This window comes from Coptis chinensis, chromosome 6, assembly GCF_015680905.1.
Source record: "Coptis chinensis isolate HL-2020 chromosome 6, ASM1568090v1, whole genome shotgun sequence".
Taxonomy (NCBI): Eukaryota; Viridiplantae; Streptophyta; class Magnoliopsida; order Ranunculales; family Ranunculaceae; genus Coptis; species Coptis chinensis.
The window spans coordinates 71,441,574-71,464,299 of record NC_141461.1 but is presented as its reverse complement, the minus strand read 5'-3'; the positions used below and the strand labels follow the sequence as shown (position 1 = coordinate 71,464,299).

The following is a 22,726-nucleotide window of genomic DNA, read 5'->3' as shown; positions in this document are numbered from 1 at the left end:
ATTGATACTTATTAAGATTTTGAAAAGAAAATTAGATTTTCGATACCACTCCAATTAAAGCAGTATCGATTGACATCATCTATTCGATATAGATATAGCTCTATATATATCATTGTCTTCGAACCATAATTTTTTACCTGGTATTGATATGAGGATCTACATATCACTAGGATTTTTTCTTTGACCTGGTATCAATACCAGGATTCGAACTCGTAACCTTGCTTTTGAAGACAAATTTGGTAATGAAACTTACAACATTTACTCAATATAAAAACTCATATTACCAACAATAAATAAATCTGATCAACCAACTGGCTCAAAACCCAACATGCACTAAATTAACCACGCCATTAAATTTTAATGAATTATCATTTAATCTTGAAATCGTCCCACGCACCGATAACCAAGAAATAATTTTTCATTAAGTTTCCTCATTTTCTTGCTAATCACCATTAACTTTCCTCGTTTTCTTGCTAATCACCATTAACTTTCTTCGTTTTTTTGCTAATCACCATTAACTTTCCTCGTTTTTATAATTTTTTACTATTATAAAAAGACGCTCAACTACATGATTCTAAACAATCTTTTGTAATCCTCTTACTGAAAACAACAAACTTAAAAAAAATGTCCTATGTTTCATACTTCCTTACTGCTCTTGCTATTTTCATGGTTCTCCCGGAGTGGTCTCATTGGTTAGATTGCCTAACCATTGAGTATTCCGATGATGAAGAAAAAGAAGAAGAAGAAGAAGAAGAAAATGAAGACGAAGAAGAAGAAGATGAATGGCTTCGAGACCCTTATTGCTATGAAAAGGGACATGTTATACTTTGTTTTCAATCACTACTTTTGAGTATGAGTCTCTTTATATCATCTCTAAATAGTTTTCAAAACCTGAGGATATAAAAATGAAAATCTTATGCCCCAGAGAAACAAAATGATATTAGATAAACGTATAATTTTATTCTCTTGTATAAACCCTCTATATGGTTAGAGATACATTTAGATTGAGAAAAACAACTTGTTCAAAACACACACACACACACACACACACACACATTTCACATAGATAGTTGCTTACATACTTGTATTTCTCATATTTTTTATTTCTTAACTTCTAAGTATAATTCTGCATGCATGTTAAGTATTTCATAGTAGAATAATTACGTAGCTTACTATTTAGATAAACCATGTATTTCTTGTTCTATTTCTATCAACCCACGCTCCAAAATTGTTTGGGGGTGGTATATTCTCATCACGTAGAACAGAGTACAGATCACAACTGTTTTTGCTCATGTTCCTATGGTAATTTCCTTCCTTTTTTTCATACTTTGAGGACAAGTTTGGGGGTGGTATAGTAACATTTGCAAAAACTATGCATTTATTAATTAGCATTTCTTATATTAGATAGATTTTCTATATTTCTTTCTTTCTTAAAATATTTCAAAAAGACCAAAAATATTTTTCTATTTAATACTAAAAGTCTTGTTTCCCTTTTTCTATGATGAATAAAAGGTTTAGAAGTCTCATTATAGCAATAGAATAAAGATTCGTTCTTCGAACTTAGACTAATATACATATAATAGTTTTTGCACCTTCTCATGAATGACATGCATCAACATTTGATTGTATATAGCAGTGAGTTTCCGAGACCAAGGTTAGAACAGTTAAGTTCTATATCCTGTGAGAATCTAGCCAAAAGCCTCATCTGAATAATTATTGACTGAAGACATAAGGATGTCCGGTTAGAAAGATAACACGTCCACTTGCTTGATCACCACGCCATATCCTAGAAGAGAATTTAGGCCCTTTTTAGATCGATATAGGCAAGTAAACGTTAAAAACCCAAAAAGATAGTTTTCCTCTAGTTACCCCCCTTGAGCCTTCACCAAATTCTAAAAGCCTTTTTATTTCTTCTCCATCAATCGCTGAACCGTTACTACACACAATAAAAAGCTTACCCAACTGACGAGTTGAGAATTGGATGAACTGTAAAAAGAGAAGAGAAGACCTTGTACAAAAATAGAATAGTTAGAAGCTTCAAAAGAAAAAGAAAAGAAAGAAAAGATTCAAAAATCGAAATCTCCCAAAAGTTCAAAATCAAGAGGAGTCAATTTCAAAAGAAACAAAAGCAAAGTTAGAACTCCCAAAAATTCAAAATCATATGGAGTCACAAAGCCAAATGGCTAAAAGAATGAATCATAAATTCGGAAGCAAAAAAGCAAGACGAGGTTCTTCTCTAGTTAGAATTATCCTGAAGACCCAATTTCTCAATTTATCAGAGTTTGTTTTCACTTCCCTTTATTTCTAAACCACTACCTTAGCCCTATAATTTCTAATAAAATACCTCTAGCTCAACTAGGAATATGTATGATAATAAGTGGATATTATGATCAGTCGACCCCGGTTTCCTTGGACATCACGAGTATGTGAGGAATATAAAGTTCCCTCTGTACTTGTGAAAATAAAACTTGAGTGAATCTATCAGAGAGTTGTGATTGCAACACACCCCTATGAGAACCCAATTTAAGGACGCTCTCCAAAAGTTTTGAAAATGACTTTGCTTTTGTATTTCACTTCTAATGTTTTGCATATTTATTTTTAGATGATTAAACTACTGTATATATATTATTCTGAGTTCAAGGGAGCTTTTCTTTATTCCCTGATAATCTTAAAAACACAACTTTACTCCTACTTAACTAATTATGCTAGGAAGAAGTAAAGCTAATTTTTAGTTCCTTTATATCAAAGTTCTACTCTCAATTATCATGGAATAAAACTAGAGTAAGAATTCATTCCACTCCTAGTTGCTTAGAAAATAACTAATTCAATTCATGATTAACACTTCTACAATATGAAAGTAATGGTTTTAAATATAACTAATATGGTGAAAACTATGATTTAATGTATTCTAAATTGAACTATGACAATTAAATAATAAGATGTGAATATGAAGAAGGAATTAGGAAGATTTGAAATTCACCTTAATTAATCCCTAACATGCTAGTATAGATTTTGTTGAAACCTTAATCTTTATATTTTCACACAAGGTTCAACATAAAGGTTAGGTCTTTTTATCCCTAATTATTCATGGCATCTCTAACCAACTAATAATTAGCATGTGAGGAAGTTGAAACCCATTCTCAAGGTGAATGACCTACCCTCTAGAATTGAAACTCTTAAATATAACTATTTTATACTAACACATCAAGTCTTCATCAAAGCTTCAATCAAACCACTCTAATGGAGGTTTAGCTATGGATCATTAGACTATCATTAAATAAATAATAATAAGAAGAAGACATAATAAAATAACTACATGATTAAAAATAACTTGAATTGTATTAATGGTGGCTAGGCTAATAAAACATAAAACTAGGGTTAAACTAAAGAGAAAAACTAAGAGGCAAGAGGTAGGAGAGGAGAGTTAGAGTTTTGCCTTAGTCCTCTTTATATAGGAGAGGGCTAGGTTTACAATTTTGTGCATGGGCTTTGGAGCTATATTTAAGGCCACTAAATCAAGCCCAAAACCTAATTACTTAAGTTCAAAATGAAATTTTATGCTAGAAATTACTACAACAGATATTCGTCAACTTTTACTCCTCTAATTGGATCACAGCCTAGACCATTAGAAATGTCTTTTCGAGCCGGTCATTTTGACATATAATAGGCCTAATTCCGAGGTCTGAGTCCAAAGATATGGCCTGTGGAAGTTATGTTGACTTTTATACTCTATTTCTGCCCGCGTTAACTTTGACTTTTCAGCTTTGACTGGGGATTAAAAATGTTTTTTCTCCTTGAAACTTGGGCTTTAACCATAGAACATATAGAAACTTGGTCTATATGTAATGGTATTAAGGGGTTAAAACTACATTTTTGGGCTTATATAAAACCACCCCTAAATAATATTTTGTTTGTCCTCAAGTAAATATGAGAAATTAAAATAAGTGACCAAAAATGGAGTTCTAACTAATCTTGTTTCGCCGAGTGCGATTGCATTAACCGTATGCAATAAGGCCTTAAACAACTATAAATTTCCTAGTGGACGAGTTATAGCCTCGAAAGAGTTTTACAAAGAAGTTACTCACAAACTTCATTTATACTACAACGACTTAAGAAATAAAATTAATGTTTCCTTATTTATTCTCAGATTTCTATACATCTCACTAGCAATGAATAAAGAATAATCAATTCGAAACCTTAACTAATACATGCATAATAATCAATCATATATATATATATATATGCTATGAAATGCAATAACAGATCCGTTTATGAAACTTTGGAATAACGTCTTTAAGTAGGTCCTCACAAATATGTCAAAACAAAAATACTATGATTTTTTCACTCAAGTGTGCAGTGGGCACACTTTTCCTCACAATCTCAATGATGTACAAGGGAGCCGAGGTCGATCAAACACATCTGCCACTTACTATCACACTAACCTATTCCTAATTGAGCTAGAGGTCTTTATTAGGTGTTGCGGGGATTAAGTGATGGTTTAAGAAGGAAGGAAATGGATATTCAAAAAGGACAAGTCTGAGAAAATAGGGTCTTCATATTATGTAACTAGAGAAAACCTTGTTCTTACTTTGCTTCTACACTTTGTTTCCATCTTTAGCCATTTTTTTTTCTTTTGGCTTTTGACTCATTTGATTATGTTTTTGGAGTTTTAACTTTTTATTTTTTATTTATTTATTTATTTTTCTTTCCTTTTCTTATTTTAAGCAACTAACGAATTCTTGGTTTTCCACAGGTCTTTCTATTTTTTTTTCTCCATTTCATCCTACTTCTCAAACTCATTCAAAAATAGGTAGGCTAATTTTATTTTTATTTTGTTTTTAATTATAAAAGGGTAAATGATTTGTGGTTTATGAAAAGGCTTAAAAAAGGCTCAAAGGGGAGACTAGCGGAAAATAATTTCATATATGTTTGAATTTCTTGCTATATCAATCCAAAAAGGGCATAAATTTTTGCTTAGGATATGGTATAGTGATAAAGCAAGTGGACGTGTGATTTATCTATTTGGAATTTACTTCTCCCTTGTGTCATTACTAAAATATTTAACTCATATAAGGCTTTTAGGCTATATTCTCACAGGTTTTGTAGAATAAAAATACTAGCCTAGATTTCAGAAACTTACTGTCAATACAAACATAGATGCTCAAGCAATATATTTATGGAAAAATGCAATGACTATTACCTACATATTAACCTAAGTTTCTAAAAATTATTCTAATTTAAGAGCTAACGTGAAACTTCTAGACTACTATCATCACAGAAAAAGAAACAATATTCCTAAGTGCACAGTATAAATACTTTTTATTTATATATATTTTTAAATTTTATACTAAAAAGCAAGTGCATATTATACATATATATATATATATATATATATATACTAATAGGCGCCTTAAATTATGCATGTTTCTATGCCACCCCCAAACAAAAACTTGTTTTGTTCTCAAAGTATAGAAATAAGAAGGATACAAAATACCATAGAAACGCGTGAAAATTTTAGAGCACTTGCAAAACAAATTTAATTAGAACATACTAATATAGGTAAAGAAAAACATACGCAACTCCTATATGAGTTCCACCCGTTATGGGAATAACAAGAATTAAATTGCTTGGGACATAAGCAGACACTAACTGAAAGTAAAACTTACCTTATATCCCGCACTACGCGTTGTCCTCCCCTTCTAAAAAGAAGTGAGGTTCCCTTGCGTCTTGCCTAGCCATGATAATCTGCTAGGCCTCACACCATTTATCATCTACCTTTTCTAACCGGTTAAGCGCCACTTGGTCAGATGGGGTGTACGGGGCAACCTAATTAGGTTGTAGCTGCCACCCTGGCCAAATCATAACACGAAAAGAGGGTACAATGCAATTGGTGGGTCGCATAATGTCAACCCCAACCCAATCTGTGAAACATGTACAAAACTCAGGAAAGAAACATAGCATTATACGGCAAACCAAGACAGACATAAAAAAGTACTTATGCTTCATACTATGGGCTCGTGCTAAACTAGACACTAAGGTCTAGGGAAGGTCATATAGCATACGTCCCTCAACTAGAGTAAGGAAAACGTCACAAGTGGCGTTATTCACAGAAAAATGTCATTCCCCTAAAATATTAAGCATAATAAAGAACATAATAGTGGCTAAATTAAGGGATAGGCTACTAAAGGCTACGTTATATTGCCCTTGGTCCTCTACATGAAAAATCCCCGCCCTATAGGTCTCATGGAAATACTCATAGTTGTAGATGTACATATTATCGACCATATAACCCCATGAGTTTTGGGCAACAGGCATAGAAAGTCCAATAGCAAAGGCCAACAAAAACTTGCTTAAATCCATTATTTTATTATCAATGGTGACAGAGAACACTTATTCCCCATCTGGTTGATAAAAGAACCTACAATTATCATAGAAATAAGCAGTAAGTATAGGAGAATAAAATTCATCAGCACTAACCATTAGAGGTTGCCATCCTGACTGCACAATTAGGTTGTGAAACTAGAACCCATAGGTGTCACTCTCGAGCAATTTTTCAAAGGACTGCTCCAGTATGATTTGAAGATATTTCATAGCAAACAAACACACGAATCAACTCCTGGAAGTGATTGCAGAAAACCCCAAAAAAAAGAACTGGAGGTATGTTGAAGTAAGGGCGCGGGTGCGCTTAGAATGGCCTATTTCAGAGGGCGGGCGGGCTCTCTTCTGACAAAAGAAAAATCTGCGATACTAGAATTATAGTGTGAGAGCACTCTATGTTAATGCAATATAAGGGCGTGCGTGCTCTGAGCAAGACCTGTGATATGAATTTGAGAGATGTAGAGTGAAGTACATGGTGTGCCATGTATTTATAGAGCACTAGTTGCTTAAACAAAGGTTCTCAAGGTTCCCAAATTGATAGGGAAAGAGATGGAATAAGAAAAAGGCTTCTAAAACCAAAATAGAAACAACCGAGAGCAGACTCAGCACCCAATCTATATGGTTTTAAACCTGGAATCAAAATAGCAATCTCCATGCTTCTAACCCTTGAGGTTGCACTAAACAATAGTAGCTAATTCTAGCTATACCATATTAGTAGGATGCTCATCTAAACTATATTCCTTAAGCATTGCACTATTAATTCTAAAAGCAGGTGGGTATGGTAAAATACAATGCTAAGCAAATAATGTCACCCCCAAACAAGTCGGAAGGGTGGGATTCATAAAAAATAGATAGCATGTGTGGACAAAAATTAAACCAACTTAAAATTCAAATAACAACCACTTACATAATCCAATATTAATTACTTAAACTAACAACTGGAAATAGTAAATCTACTAAAATAGGGAAATATTCTTTAAAATAATACCAAAGAACTAGCCATGAGATGAGGAAGGAATAAGAATAGGAAGTTGAGTGATCAAGAATGGAAAAACCAAACACCCCACCCCAAAACAAATTTTTGAAAATAAGGTTTAGAAAATTTGTTTTAAAACGTGGGTGATAAGAGCCCAAAACTGTAATTTTAACCCCTTAATAATATTACATTTAGACCAATTATGTGTATAATAAAGAAAAAATGGATGTTTTGTACCATGAACTTTGTTGGTTTTATCAATTTGGGCCAATAACTTTTTTTTGAGCAAATTGGGCCATGACCTTTCTTTTTTTAATCAGTTTGAGCCACCGTTAGTATTCCATTAATTCATATGCATATGTGGCATGCCGAATATATATGTGTCCGATCAAATGCTCATGTGGCACCGTTGAGGTGCACACCTAATAACCGGTGATGTGGCTCCGAAAATTCTCCGAGATGTCACCAAAATTTCACACAAGTTTTTGTTTTGATAAACAAATTTTACGCAGGTTACACGTGTTTCCCCAAATCCCAAATTCTCAAATAAAAAAACCTAATTAAACCTCAATCCCCAAATCAAGCATACTCTGATTAAGCATACTCTTTCACCGTTACCACTCGAATCTGATTGATCCCTATCATTGCACGTATTTTTTTAGCCTGTTGACCTCCGACTCTGATTGATCTCCTCGAAGTTACAAATGGTAAGCGGCGTTTAGAGGAAGAATCTGAGGAAGAAGTTGTGAGAAGAAAGATGTCGAAGCAAATGGATGTTTATGAAAGAGAAGAGACAATTCACACTTTGCTTGATCTCTCTCTTTCACCGGCTGATCATTCTGGTCATCAGGGTAATGATGGGGATCAATCAAATTTGAGTTCTCTCATTCAACCCCTTGGACGTGACATTTTGATTAATTGTTTGATTCGCTGCTCAAGGTTTGATTATAATCTGCTTGCTTATCTGAATCGGAGTTTTAATTCAATTATTCGGAGTGCAGAGCTCTATAAATTGAGGAGGATGATGGGTGTGGTCGAGCATTGGGTCTATTTCTCTTGCCATGTCCTTGAATGGGAAGCTTTTGATCCTATTCGCCGACGATGGATGCATTTGCCAAGGATGCTAGCGAATGAATGCTTCATGTGCTCTGATGAGGAGTCACAACAACACTGAATTTCTCGTATTTGGGAAGGAGATAACATCACGTGCAACAAGCGTGATGTTGCTTGTCACGTAAGCCCCACATCAGATTTTGTTAGCTGTCCATTTCAATACCGACACGTCATCTTCCATTAGCACACATAAGTAGCCGTTTGTACACATAGGCAAATTTTCTAACGGAAATACACCGGGGGCCCAAACTGATACAAAAAATAAAGGTCATGGCCCAATTTACTCAAAAAAAAAGTTTTTGGCCCAAATTGATAAAACCAGCAAAGTTCATGGTAGAAAACATCTATTTTTTCGTTTCTATAATAAATAAAAGTTAGTATTATTTACGTGCTTTTGTGTATTACAGGTTTTGGAGTCAAATATGTGAAGAAATATGTCACTTTTGCAAGAGAAAGAAGCAAATGTTGGTTGCTAAGAATTTCTATGGTTAAAGCTCAAGTTTCAAGGAGAAAAAACCTTTTAAAGCCTAGTCAAAGCTGAAAAGTCAAAGTCAACGCGGGTAGAAAAGAGCAGAAAAGTTAATAGAACTTCCGCAGGTTGTATCTTTGGACTCAGACCTCGGAATTGAGCCTATTATATGTCAAAACGACCGGCTCGAAAAGAGATTTCTAATAGTTTAAGACTTGACACAATCAAAGTAGTAAAAGTGGACAAAAAGGATGTTGAAGTAATTTCGCATAGAGAAACCCTTTTTGGACATATGTAATTAGGTTTTGGGCTAGATTTCATTACCCAAAACATGGCTCCAAAGCCCATGCACAAAATTTTAAACCTAACTCTCTCCTATATAAAGAGGTTTAAAGCTAAACAAAACTTGGTTACTCCCCTCTTTAGTTTAGTTTTAAATTAGGGTTCTCTCTCTCTCTCCCTTTTTAAGTTAAGTAGGTTTAGTTAATTAGTTTAGTTTGTAGCCTCCATTAGAATCTATTAATAAAGCTTTAGTTTATTCAATTCAATTACTTCTTCTTTACATTATGTCTTCCTTTCATTCTTTTGTTCATGATAGTCCCATGAATCAAAGCTAAACTCTCATTAGAAGGAGTTTGAATGAAGCTTTGAGAGGACTTAATTTGTTAGTATAGATTTGTTGTTAGGGTTTAAAGTTTAGGTTTTTCTTGACTTAGAGATAAGAAGAGTTTAACCTAAACTAGAGAATAGTGAGTTTGCTATGAGAATGAGAACAAGCTTTCTCTCATGCTAATTAGTTTATGACTAGAGATAATATAAAGTAATTAGGGATAATTAAAGGTCTAGTCTTTATATTTTAACCTTATGTGAGAATATCTAGACTGGGGTTTTCTATACAAATCTATACTAGCACGTTAAGAAATTAAAAGTGGATTTCAATCTCTCTCTAGTTTTCTCCATATTTGATTCACCTATAAATAATTACTTTAGTTAATATTAGTATAAGATCAATTGGTGGTATTATCTCGTAATATAAATTCTCAACATAATATTACTCTCACCATTGTTTCTTTATGTTTGATTAATTGGATTCTATTTAGTCTTGGTAGTTTAAGAGTGGAACGAATCTGTACTCTTTATATTGCATAATAAATTGAGATTAGGAATATTATTGATAAGGTAGTTGATCATTAGTTGTTTATATTCATCTATAGATAATTAAGTATCAACTTACTAACTATCAGTGGGTCTTTTAAAGTCAGATTCCTGAGACTTACTAGACTAATGTTTATAAGGTTTTTTATTTTTATTTTTTATTTTTTATTTTTTTTTTATGAATAAAGTTTTATATAAAAGAAAACAATAAAGGAATAAGGACGTAAATCACTCCATAGAGAAACACGACTCAAAAACGAGAAAACATGCAAGAATGGAAAGCGTGAATTATATTAAACGTGGACTTAGAATCTGATACTTACATCCACATACTCCAAAGGGAGGGCCCGGTTACCTTAATGGTGCACTCCCATAATATAAGATTGGAATGGATTACACTGAAGAATAAAATAAGTCTTTTATAGTTAGATACTCGAGACTTTATTTAAAACATGTATTAACATGCAGTTTACCATTTATCAACAATCTAAAGAGGTGCGGGTTTGTCCATAAATAATTAACACGGACTGCAAACCTAAACAGAATTAGGCACCAAGATTTCCTATGATGTGGTGTAGCGGAATGAAAGTGAATATTAATGGATCTAGAACCTATAGCATGCAATTTCTTCTTTTTTCTCCAACAAAAGGGTGGCCAAGTGAATGATCGTGAAAAAATGGATGGTTATGGAAGATATGTAGGATTTGGATAAGTTTTAGAAGGAAGGAAAGGAAAAAATGAGAATGTGGGTTTGGCACAAAACTTATTAGTGGCGTGGGTTGGTATAATCACACATCTGAAAATGAAAGGGTCGGGTGGCTTGTCCTTGGGTAGTATTTTCTTACTAGGAGGGTTTAGAAAATCAAGAAGCACAGGAGAAGCAAGAGGGTCAAGTGCAAACTCAAGGTTCCTTTGAAAAGGTGGAGGGCGGGGAACATTGATGGAAGGTGAATGAGTGACAAGATTATGTGAGGTGGGTAAATGGTGCTCAACTAGTGCTCTCAGTTCTAGATCATCAGAAGCTTTGAGATATGCAAGACATTCCTCAACAGGTGGGTTAGAAGAATCACTGGAATAGCGGGTGAAAAATTCTTCTTCTGTCATGGCGTCCAGGGATGAATGGATATTGATAGGGGGAGACTCGCGAGGTGGCAAAGAAGAGTTGTAAAAGAGTCGAAGGAAATCTTCCTCGATTTCATCTACGTCCAGGGAGTCATTGTCGAAGTCGAAACTTCCGAAGGAAAGGAATTAATGCATATGATTCTCTGGAAATATGTTGTTGAAATAATCTTGAGCTAAGCTCTCAATCATGCTAACTTCTCCCTTGATAGTCGTATCGGGTAATTGTTACATCATTTTGAAAACATTCACCTCAAGAGAAAGGTGTCCAAAGGACATGGACATCGAAACTGTAGGAACCGTTATGGTTGTATCAAATGACTACGAACCGCGAAACACCATGCGCAGCGGAATAAGGGTGTTCACGGTTTGGTTTAGGAATACATACCTTTAGATCGGCTAAGATAACTCTAAGAATCCAAGATCTATGAATCAGCAACCTCTTGATCTTCTGTTGTATTCCTATCCTTAGAATGGACGTTGTGTGGGCAACGATCTTCCAACCTCTTCTTTCTCTCTTGGCCTCTCTCACTCACAAAGTTAGAACCAATTTGGATCTATCTTTCCTTGAGCAAAACCTGAGTTTTTCTTTTGTAAAAAATGGCCAGAGAAAGAGGTTTCTATTTATAGGCTACAATAAGGACCATGAGGAGAAATTAGGGTTGGGCCTCCTGACGGGCTTGGGCTTCCCATGTTCGCCCAGAACAAATGGCCCAAGTCCGTCAACAAATGGCTTATTCCACTAAAGGCCATTGTTGCACTATCGCCCTAATCCCAAATTACGTGTTACATTTATGGGCTCCATATTATATGCTTGTTGATCTCCCTGTGTTTAAGATAACGAATGCCCATTGATTAAGTCAAGTTACTGACAACTACATTAATCAACTTCTTATGTCCTTGAGTAGTACCACTGAACCTCATTGTCATGTCGGATTAAATCCACCTACATGGTTTATATGACAATCTTTATGAGCTCCTCAAGGGGACATCATCAACCTGACTTCCTGCGGGTCATGGATTCCTTATATAATCAACAGCATATCTTACATACAATGTCATTATCAAATCCATCGAGTTTATTGATTCACAAATGAATCTCACTCATTGATGATTTAAAGCAATATACAATGCACGTAAGTGCCCGTTATTATATCCGGATTAAGAGGACAAGCATCCATAATAACAGAGGTGTTTGTTCTCTTATATAGTTAGTATAAAGAGAAACAACCTCACTTGGTCTTGTTCAATACACACAAAGTGTACTAGTGTAATCCTGTAGTGTTCAATACACACAAATAATAATGTAATCTTAAAATCAATTACACGGACTTAGCTGGGATAACCTTGCAAAGGCCTGCTTCGTGCAGGGTTTGTACACTTTGAGGAATAATATTGTTAAGTTGTATGCTGCCTATATGTGAGAGGGATGACCTAGATTTCCATGTGTTGACTTAGGAATGCCTTGCTCCCAGTTGAAAGCCTATTTGCAAATCAACTATTGTTTGGAAGTTCCGGGGAGTTTGTTGGATTTGATAAGAATGAGTACACTTCTAGAAGTGGTGGGTAAGCGATGGTTGTTCAACAAATATGGAAGGTAAAGACTTTGTGAAGTAGACTAAATATCAGTCCACTATTTGTTATTTTATTGTAGTGATGTGAAAGCCATGGTTTGTAGGCTCATGACTACAAGAAGATAGTTTTGATTGGAGATGGTGCTACTGACCTCGAGGTAAGAGAATTCTTCCAAGCCTCCTTTATACCCAGATGGTGTTTGTTATAAAAGTAAAATACAGGCTCCCTTGCATATTTTCAAATTTTGGATCCCAGGGAAATTAAATAAACAAACTTCTCAGTGGAAGTAGATTCTGAACAGAACAATCATGCATTATCTTGTTATTAATTTGTTTAGTATTGTTTGTAGTATGTAAGTTCCAGAACCGTTCACGTGATTATCTTGAGTTGATCCAAAGTTGCTAGTGTTGGGCCAAAATGATATAAGGCCTTCTACTTCAATAATCTTGTAAACTTTTTAACATTATATAGTATGGTATGTCCCCTAATGATATTTAACTTAATTTTCTTCATCTTTTGCCCTTAATATGGTATGTCCCCTAATAATATTGGTTTACTTTGTGCAATCCTGATTATAAAAGAAGTTACATGCGTAACTCTTTCCTTTAAGGTACTCTAATTAGATACTTGTGTATTTGTTCTTGTAGCAAGCAATGGTTGGATTGTTCAGTCCACTCAACACACTAAAGACAAACCATGTGTGGCAATATGGATTATCTAACACCAGAAATGGTAGAGAACATGACCCTTGATTTTCTTTGTTATGAATTCCTTATGGGACTCCACCATTTTAGACTATATTTCCAAGTAAGTCGCATGGCTAGCGATTCCTTGAATTTAATTAGCTAGAGGTATATGTATACTCTATGTTTCTTGCTAATGTAGAAATACGATCTACTGATTATGAGGTGCATGGTGGAGGCTTCAAACTACATGCTTTATAATGATTTTCAGATTGCATGCACTTGATACCAGTATATAACTCCATTCGTGGAGAGAGTTTTTGCCTTATCATGTGTTGAAGGCCGGATAAATGTTTCTTCTTTTTGACAGGAGTGTTTTTATATATTTAAGGTTGGAAGCTTACTCTATGTTGCAAGTGCTATTGAGGCTGGGAGACTCGTATATATTAGCTTAGTGTTGTACGTGAATCATTGCTTACTTCAGCAACAATGTCTTCGCTTAGGCGGTAAGCAATTAGCTACATATCTTTGTATGGAGTGGCGCTGAACTGATAATGCTCCTGCCGTGTTAACGTTGTTTGCCTCTGCTTGGGCTACCTACTTGTTCTATCTCTAGAAAAATCTTAAGGCTATTTACCCTCACGAAAGGTTGCGATTCACATGAAAGAACAAAATGGGCAAAGATGATGAAGATAGGAATTTCAAATTGTTTTTTTTTATTATGTTCTTATTCTGCCTTGTATACGTTAAAAGCCTAGTTGTTGGCAATCAAAAGCTTGAAAACATTGTAAATTTTGAAAATTATTATCAATGGATTATATATATATATCGATTTTGGAAATGTGTTGTTTTAGTATGTAGCTTTTGTGTAATTGATTTTAAGATTTGAGAAATCTCAAATTAGATAGCAATTATTAGCAGGTGTCCAGGGAAATATAGATTCGAAAAAAAATATATTTAAACTAATACGACGGGGAACAATGTTGTTAATTGACTGCCCAAATACAAAATGCGACGGAAATGTATGTCCTAAATGTTAGGATACAAAATTACGACGGCTGGTTGAGTTCCAATTTTGAAAATACGTAGTGCTGGTGTAAAGGTAATTTACGATGGTTTCTAGTGTCTTAAACTTAACGACGGCATAAACTGTCTCACCTTCGTCGCAATTCTAATTCAATTTATCACATTTTTTCCCGTCGTTAATATTAACGACAGGGCTATTCGCGACGGACTCTGGGACACTATTTTGCGTCGCAAATATCGATTTAGGACGGATTTAACCGTCGTTTTCGGCCATTTCTGGTGTAGTGTGTGGTCATGGCCTGATGCTGATGTTGCAGCACACCTAACATAGATGCCAGAATGTAACACCGCGACATCTCATCTTCCTTGATCCACTTCTTATATGTTCCTTTCTCTTCATCTCCAGCATCATCTTTAGGCTTAGGTGGGCATTCCTCATAGAGTACATATACGTACTCTTTAGCAGTCAACACGATATCCAAGTTGCGTTTCCAGTCTATGTAATTAGGGCCAAGAAGTTTGTTTTCCTTAAGAATAGTTGCTAGTGGATTGAAAGTAACCATTTTGAAAACCTGAGAATCACATAAAATTAACTATTATGTAGGGCAAAAACTTCTTGAGTTAATAACAAAAATTAATTAATTAATCAACTCGTCAGCACCCTCCACACCGAGAAGTAGTAAGCCACGATAGTGTGGACGTTTACCATTCTACATTCGTGGAAATACTTTTGGAGTTAACTTAAAAATTAATTAATTAACCCATCAGCACCCTACACACCAAGAAGTAGTAAGCCACGATAGTGTGGACGTTTACCATATCTACATTCGTGTAGAAAGGTTTTTCCTATTACTTCTACTTCTCGTCAACTTAACAGCACACCACTTGTTAGAGTGGACACATGCCATCTAGAGAAGTAAAACTAAAATGCTGACCTTTCTTTGGTCCTACAAATAATAGCAGTGAGTCCGATGGGGAAGATACCATTATTTGCATCTAAGTGTATACCATTACTCAACACTAAGTCCATTATTTGTAATGAATCCCTTCAGATGGAGAAGTGAATCCATACATTAATAACTTCATATAGTTGTCCTTTAAAAGTTTGTTCTGGTGATCTGTAATTAAACTCATCCAATATGGAGGAAGGCACTAAAACCAACGCGCAAGTATAATTACATCACCAACAAACCAGTAATGGAGACCGTGGGATTTATACGAAACTAAATTCCCGCTCACACTTAGTTATTTAGATCTAAAGATCTTTCTGTTTACTGGTCAAACCTATGTCCATGTTATCTATTATTCATGTGAGCTTAGTTTTTAGCAAACATCCATAAATAAAAACATGCATATAGAATAAGCAAATATGAACAATAAAATGGAAAATAAATTCCCAATTGTTATGGCCCATATTCATTGATCCATCCTGTTCGCCGAACTCTTTTTTTTTTTTTTTTAGAAATCGTGGCCTGTTTCCTTCACTGGAAACCTCACGAAATCACTGCATAGACCCACAAACAGCAAACAGATTTCCTCTTTCTGGCATTAAGAGCGCGACCCATGCTCCTTTTATGCCTGCACAAGGCGCGTGGCGCGCTTATGCCTATCACTAACTTCTAGGCGCATCAGCGCGACCCGCGCTCCACCAAAAAAAACTCAGTTTCAGATCTGAACCAATCCAACTTTTGATCTTTATAGAAGATTACATCATAGATAAATAACAATAACACGATACATACCGTGATTTAAATTACATCCACCAATAAACAAAAACTGTAAAACCGATCACTTTTCATAAAAACAAAATCAATCCACTTCTTTCCAGAAATCATTCTAACCATAACAGTTGGTCTAGATGCCTGCAAAAACATGTTAGAACAGTTCTACATCTACCAAAAAATCTACATGCTCCGATACCAATTGTAGGAACCGTCATGGTCGCATCAAATGACTACGAACCGCGAAATACCATGCGCAGCGAAATAAAGGTGTTCACGGTTTGGTTTAGAAATTCATACCTTTAGATCGGCTAAGATAACTTTGAGAATCCAAGATCTATGAATCAGCAACCTCTTGATCTTCTGTTGTATTCATATCCTTAGAATGGACGTTGTGTGGGCAACGATCTTCCAACCACTTCTTTCTCTCTTGGCCTCTCTTACTCACAAAGTTAGAACCGATTTTGGATCTATCTTTTCTTGAGCAAAACCTGAGTTTTTCTTTTGTAAAAAATGGCTAGAGAAAGAGGTTTCTATTTATATGTTACAACAGGGACCATGAGGAGAAATTAGGGTTGGGCCTCCTGACGGGCTTGGGCTTCCCATGTTCGCCCAGAACACACGGCCCAAGTCCGTCAACAAATGGCTTATTCCACTAAAGGCCATTGTTATACTACCGCCCTAATCCCAAATTACATGTTACGTTTATGGGCTCCATATTATATGCTTGTTGATCTCCCCGTGTTTAAGATATTGAATGCAGGTTGATTAAGTCAAGTTACTGACAACTACATTAATCAACATCTTATGTCCTTGAGTAGTACCACTCAACCTCATTTTCATGTCAGATTAAATCCACCTGCAGGGTTTACATGACAATACTTCTAAGCTCCTCAAGGGGACATAATCAACCCGACTTCCTGCGGGTCACGGATTCCTTCTATAATCAACAACATACCTTACATACAATGTCATTACCCAATCCATCGAGTTTGTTGATTCACAAATGAATCTCACTCATTGATGATTTAAAGCAATGTACAATACACGTAACTGCCCGTTATTATATCCAGATTAAGAGGACAAACATCCATAATAACAGAGGTGTTTGTTCTCTTATATAGTCAGTATAAAGAGAAACAACCTCACTTGGTCCTGTTCAATACACACAAAGTGTACTAGTGTAATCCTGTAGTCAAGATAGACTAATACCATATTATACTACAACCGTACCAATGGTTTGTCCGAATCCATCTAGGTTGTGAACGTTTACTTATGCTTTATAAGGTACTGATGATATGATCTTCTGTGTGTCACCACACACCATATCATCTACAACATAAAGTATTAGACGCATGCATATAGCTAATAACATATATAATATGCATAACATTTATCCATATGATTCTCATTCAAAATATAATGAATTAAAGTTAATACAAAAGTAATTCTTTTAGTATATAACTCTATCAGAAACATCGCGGCAGTTTATGATCGCGTTGGTGGTTGCCAAAAAGGGACGCCCTAAGATGATAGGAACAGAGTCTTTAGTGACTTCTGTGTCAAGGATAACGAAGTAAACTGGGTAGTAAAAATCTTGAACTTGAACCAACACATTTTAAACAATACCCTTAGGATACTTAATAGAACGGTCAGCCAATTGCAATGTCATCTTAGTTGGTTGCATCTTTTGTAGACTTATTTGTTTATATAGATAATAAGGGAGTAAGTTAACACTCGCGCCCAGGTCTAATATAGCAGTTGTCGTGTGGGTATCCCTTAAGGTACATTGTACAGTAGGACGACCAGGGTCCTTGTACTTTACGATTCCATTATGTTTAGATAGAGTGGGAAACTGTTCAATTAAAATGGCATCTTTTGGAATGTTTGTTTTCTGCCTAGTAGTGCACAACTCTTTTAGAAACTTAGCATGTTGTGGTAATTTTTTAATAGCTTCAAGAAAATGTAGGTTTATTGTTAGATTTTTAAAAACTTCCCTAATCTCATCAAAATTTGTATCCTTTTTTAACATGGCTAGTCTCTGGGGAAACGGTGGTTTCGCTCTATATTTAGCATTTGGGTCAATAGGATTTTTAACCTTTGTCACTTTTTTCGTGGGTTGTGGTTTAACTGGTATCTCTACAGGGGTAGGATCTTCAGTTTCTATATCGGTATCTAGTAAATTTTCATTTGCAATAACCACTGGTGGTGTAGCAACGGGCATGGTTACGGTGTTATCAACCACTCTGCCAGAATGGAGAGTGGTGATAGAATTTGACTCACCTACGTTAAATTTCCGTTACTATTATTACGGGTTACTTCAAAGGCTATGTTTGGCGTTTTAGGATTAGGTATAGCTTGACCTGGAAACACACCTTTTGGTTGGGCTTTCTCTTGGGTTAATTGTTGTATGGATTTTTGAATGGATTGTAGAATCTATTGTTGAGCTTGCATGTAGGCATCAAAACGAACCGGTTGTGAAGGTGTAGTAGCCACAGGTGGTGTGACGGGAACTATCTCACGTTGATTATTAACGGGTGTGTTGTGAGTTGTTATTAACCGGGACGATACCTCTATTATTATTATTATAATTATTATAGTTACCTGGTCCTTGTCCTTGTCGTGGTGGAGCTGGGTTATAGTTGTTTGCTGGCCTAACATTTTGATTATTAAATCCTGGAGGTGTAATTGGTTGATTATTTTGCCAACTGAAGTTGGGATGTTATATCCAAGGTGCGTTAAGAATAGGAAGGTTATTTAACGAGCAAACATTTTTTGGTTGTGCGGGTGGTTGTTCATAGACAAGAGGACAATAGGAGTCGGTATGCTCAAGACTAAAACAGAAATTACATGGAAGAGAATGGATGTTCAGGATAAGAGTAGGCTTATTTTGAACAGAAATGGCTTCTACCTTTTTTTGTGAGGGATTCGATTAGATTTCTAAGCTCGGGATCAGATTTAACCTCAAACATACTGGAAGCCTTGGCTGTTGAAGAAAAAATATAGCAAAGTGGGGGATGTCGTTACCCCCCACCTAGTTATTATTATGCTTGGATTGATCTTCTAAAAACCTATAAGCCTCTGAGGCTCCTTTACTAAGGAAACTACCCCCATTCATTATATCAAGAACCTTCTTATGATGATGTGAAAGTCTCTTGAAAAAGGCACGAACAAGCGTGTTTTTCGCAAGGTTATGATGTGGACACTCTATAAGAAGATCATTGTACCGGTTAGGCCTCTGAAAATGATTCATGAGGGTTCTGGCGGAAAAAATGAATCTTTTGAATCTTTTGAATCATTTCATCTGTCTTTAGCGGTGGGTAAAGATGTTCCATGAACAATTGAACAAGTTTGGCCCATGAGTCCACATAATTAGGCGTTTTGGCAGTTAACCAAGACGCCGCCTTATCGGCTAGGGTGAAAGGAAACACCCTCAGTTTAATTTGTTTAGAACCTACGTTAGGATGATGAAATGTAGTGAGAACTTGTTCTATCCTACGCATATGATGAAAAGGCTTTTCGTGGTCTAAACAATGAAAAACGGGTAACAAATTAAAAATATTTGGGGGAATTCGAAAATCCCCCATTGGGTCTGCTAGAACGATGCATGACTTAGGGCCATCGTTTAAGGCTTTGTAAAAAATTAGAGAGAGGAGTCTCTGCTTTTTCAGCCATTGATGCAGGTGTAGTATGTGATATTCTAAATAGGCGTGTGCGTTGACGTTTACGATAGATAACGTTAGATGGTTTTCTCTTACCAGACCTTAATCTCATGCAAGGCTAAGTCCAATATGAAAGAACACTAAAATCAGTCAAACAAAACCTGATATACTAGAATTAAAACTCTTCTGAAAGAAGAAACAAGGAGTGAAAGCAGGAGAACCTGAGTGCCTCCTTGCTTTGCTTGTGAATAACGTCTTTAATACGAACCTATGTGTCCAGTGGAAGCTTGGATTACTGAATAAATAATAATTTCCAATGAAAAGAGGTACTGGAACTGACCTGTGTATATCGGGCTTTCTTCAGAGGGGCGTGAGCGCGCTCAATTATAAGGTAACAAGGGCGCGTGCGTGCTCTGTCAAATTTTTTTAGAAACAGGTTTGCACGCGGTTACTTAGTGGGCCAGGCCTAAAAATTAGAAAGAAAACACGAAATTAGCTGAAGGAAGGGTGCGTGCGTGCTCAAATATAAAGTAAATAGGGCGCGGGTGATAAGCACCCAAAACTGTAATATTAAACCCTGAGAGACATAGCATTTTGATCGATTATGTGTTTAATAATCATGTAATAATTATATTTTCGTACTTTTGCAGGTTTCCGCATTTAAAATAAATATAATGATAAAATGTGCATCGGCACGGGAATCTTTGGAATATTTGAAGTTTCCCACTCAACCCCGATGAAGCCCAATGAGCGACTAGAGCGAAGTTTCTAAAAGAACGAGAACCGGTCGCGAGAATGGGTCCACATATAAAGAAGCAGCAAACTTCCGAAGCTCAAATCAGATAAATCGGGGTGCCGACGTTGGCTAGTAAACTGCCAGAGCGACCAGGGCGACAAACTCTACGCAAAGACAGAAAGTTGTAAAAACGCCAAAATCGGCGCCGCCACTAGACATACTAAGTGGACCTACTCTGCGGGCCCAGAAGGCATGACGAGTCAGCATAGGCAGGTGGCAAGTGATGGTTTTAATTTGGTGCCAACTGACAATATGGATGACACGTACCAATTCAAAACAGATGGTTTGAAATGAAATTGGCTAAAAGACGAAACTTTAATACGGTAAAGGACAAAACAAATGGGTAAAAACAAAACTTTGATTCTCAAAGTTTTGAACAACTCAATTAGCAAACAAACAAAAGCAAATTAAACCGTCTCCAGTCTCCAGCCTATATATATGAGGGGGTAGCCTTCATATATTTTCCTTCAGCATTTTATGCTCTAGCTTTTGCTTAGCAGTAGTTAGTTTTAATTCAGCACTTACATTCCGTCATTTACTTTCCAGCAGCTTAAATACTGTAAGTCATTTTACCCTTAATAACAGTCATTTCTTTTCTAGTATAATTCCTGTCCTGCATTTATTTACTTAATGTATATAACAAGTTTTATTATTCCTTTAATGACCATGAGCTAATCCCCCCCCCCTCAGGGGGAGGGTTATGCTGCTCGCGTGAGAATCCGGATTGACTCGTTAATATTCTAGAATCACTACTTAGGAATTAGGCATAGATTAGACATCCGGTCCCAAAATGATCGAGATCGTACAAATTTGGAGTGCCGATGCTCGATCAGGTCGGTAGCGACCAAAAATGTCTGTAGCGACTCTATGGTGTCAGACAGCTCTCCAATTTGTCCAGCTAATGTGGAATCGAGCCAGGAGCTGAAATGATATTTCAGAGATGAAATATTAGTTCAACTCCTTATGCTAGTGTGATGCGGCTCAGAGATGTGGGCATGCGCTAGGGATCAATACTCGACGTCGTCTCCGAACACAAGACGAATTAGAGATGTAGTGATGTGGTAATATAAACTGTTAAAAATTATTCTTGCATGAGTATGATTAACTCTCTCCCTGTTTCTCTATTTTTGTTTACCTACATATAATCGCCGTAGTAATTTACATTATTTGCATTACCGTTAATTAAAACCAACTAAAAAACCTAAAATCCTACTCACCGAAAGTTGTAATTCCAGTTGTGAACCTTTTCGAGCCCTAAGGTTTGGACGATCCCTTACTCGACCTATCCTACCAAACCCACGTGAGTAAGGTAACTTGACTAAAACGTACGACTATACGGACGTTGGACTTTGGACTTTGGACTTGGGTCTTTGGACTTCGGACTTTGGACTGTGGACCTCGGACTTAAGAAAATAAGTAACTGAAAACAATAAACGTGTTGTATAAAGAGCGTTTTATCAAATGGCACTGCTGCACGCCGAAGGACTCTGGACTTAACGTAATAACTGGAATACATCAAACATAAACCCCCTCCCCTACCTCTTCATTTTTTAAATTTCCATTTCTTTTTACGATACTAACGTGTTACGAAGCTGTTTGCCTTAACTTTTTCTACTAACAAATATCGTGAACCAAGTTTTGTTTATTTTTATTAGCACGGTTTAAGTATTTCGTAGGAACTTGAAGTCTTGAGCCCGACAAAAGAGTCTCGACCGAGACTAAATTAGTAGTAGCGAGAGACTAACACGGAGTATCAACTCCGATTTTCAGGTCTGAGGCCACTTTCCTTTTCAATACTCTTTTGGACTCTCTTGTCCAGTTCAGCAAGTAAGTTCACAAGCTCGGGAGTTAGTTCGATCGTATACGAGGAATCGCGGGACACCAGGTTTCAAATCCTTAAACTCCTCAAACTTTGTCAATGATATTATTTGGTTGTTACTATAACCTGTTTTACCTTGCATGTTTGTGTGTGGCATAAGAACTCTTTGCATATAAATGTGGTTCGTCATTACATATTCACGTTAACACGATCAATATGATTCGAATATATTTG

The 22,726-nt window shown here is 36.0% G+C and overlaps 1 long non-coding RNA gene across 4 annotated transcripts; it reads left to right on the top strand.

The window, feature by feature from the left end:
• The first annotated feature begins 12,582 nt into the window (after positions 1-12,582).
• Positions 12,583-14,297, top strand: LOC147494276 (uncharacterized). Of its 4 annotated transcripts, none has more exons than XR_015199007.1 (4): positions 12,583-12,807; positions 12,889-12,942; positions 13,433-13,592; positions 13,839-14,297. It is a non-coding gene; the product is annotated as an uncharacterized LOC147494276 (long non-coding RNA). The 4 variants fall into 4 exon arrangements; XR_015199008.1 differs by having other exon boundaries at positions 12,584-12,807; positions 13,860-14,297; XR_015199009.1 differs by having other exon boundaries at positions 12,586-12,807; positions 13,433-13,517.
• The last annotated feature ends 8,429 nt before the right edge of the window (positions 14,298-22,726 follow it).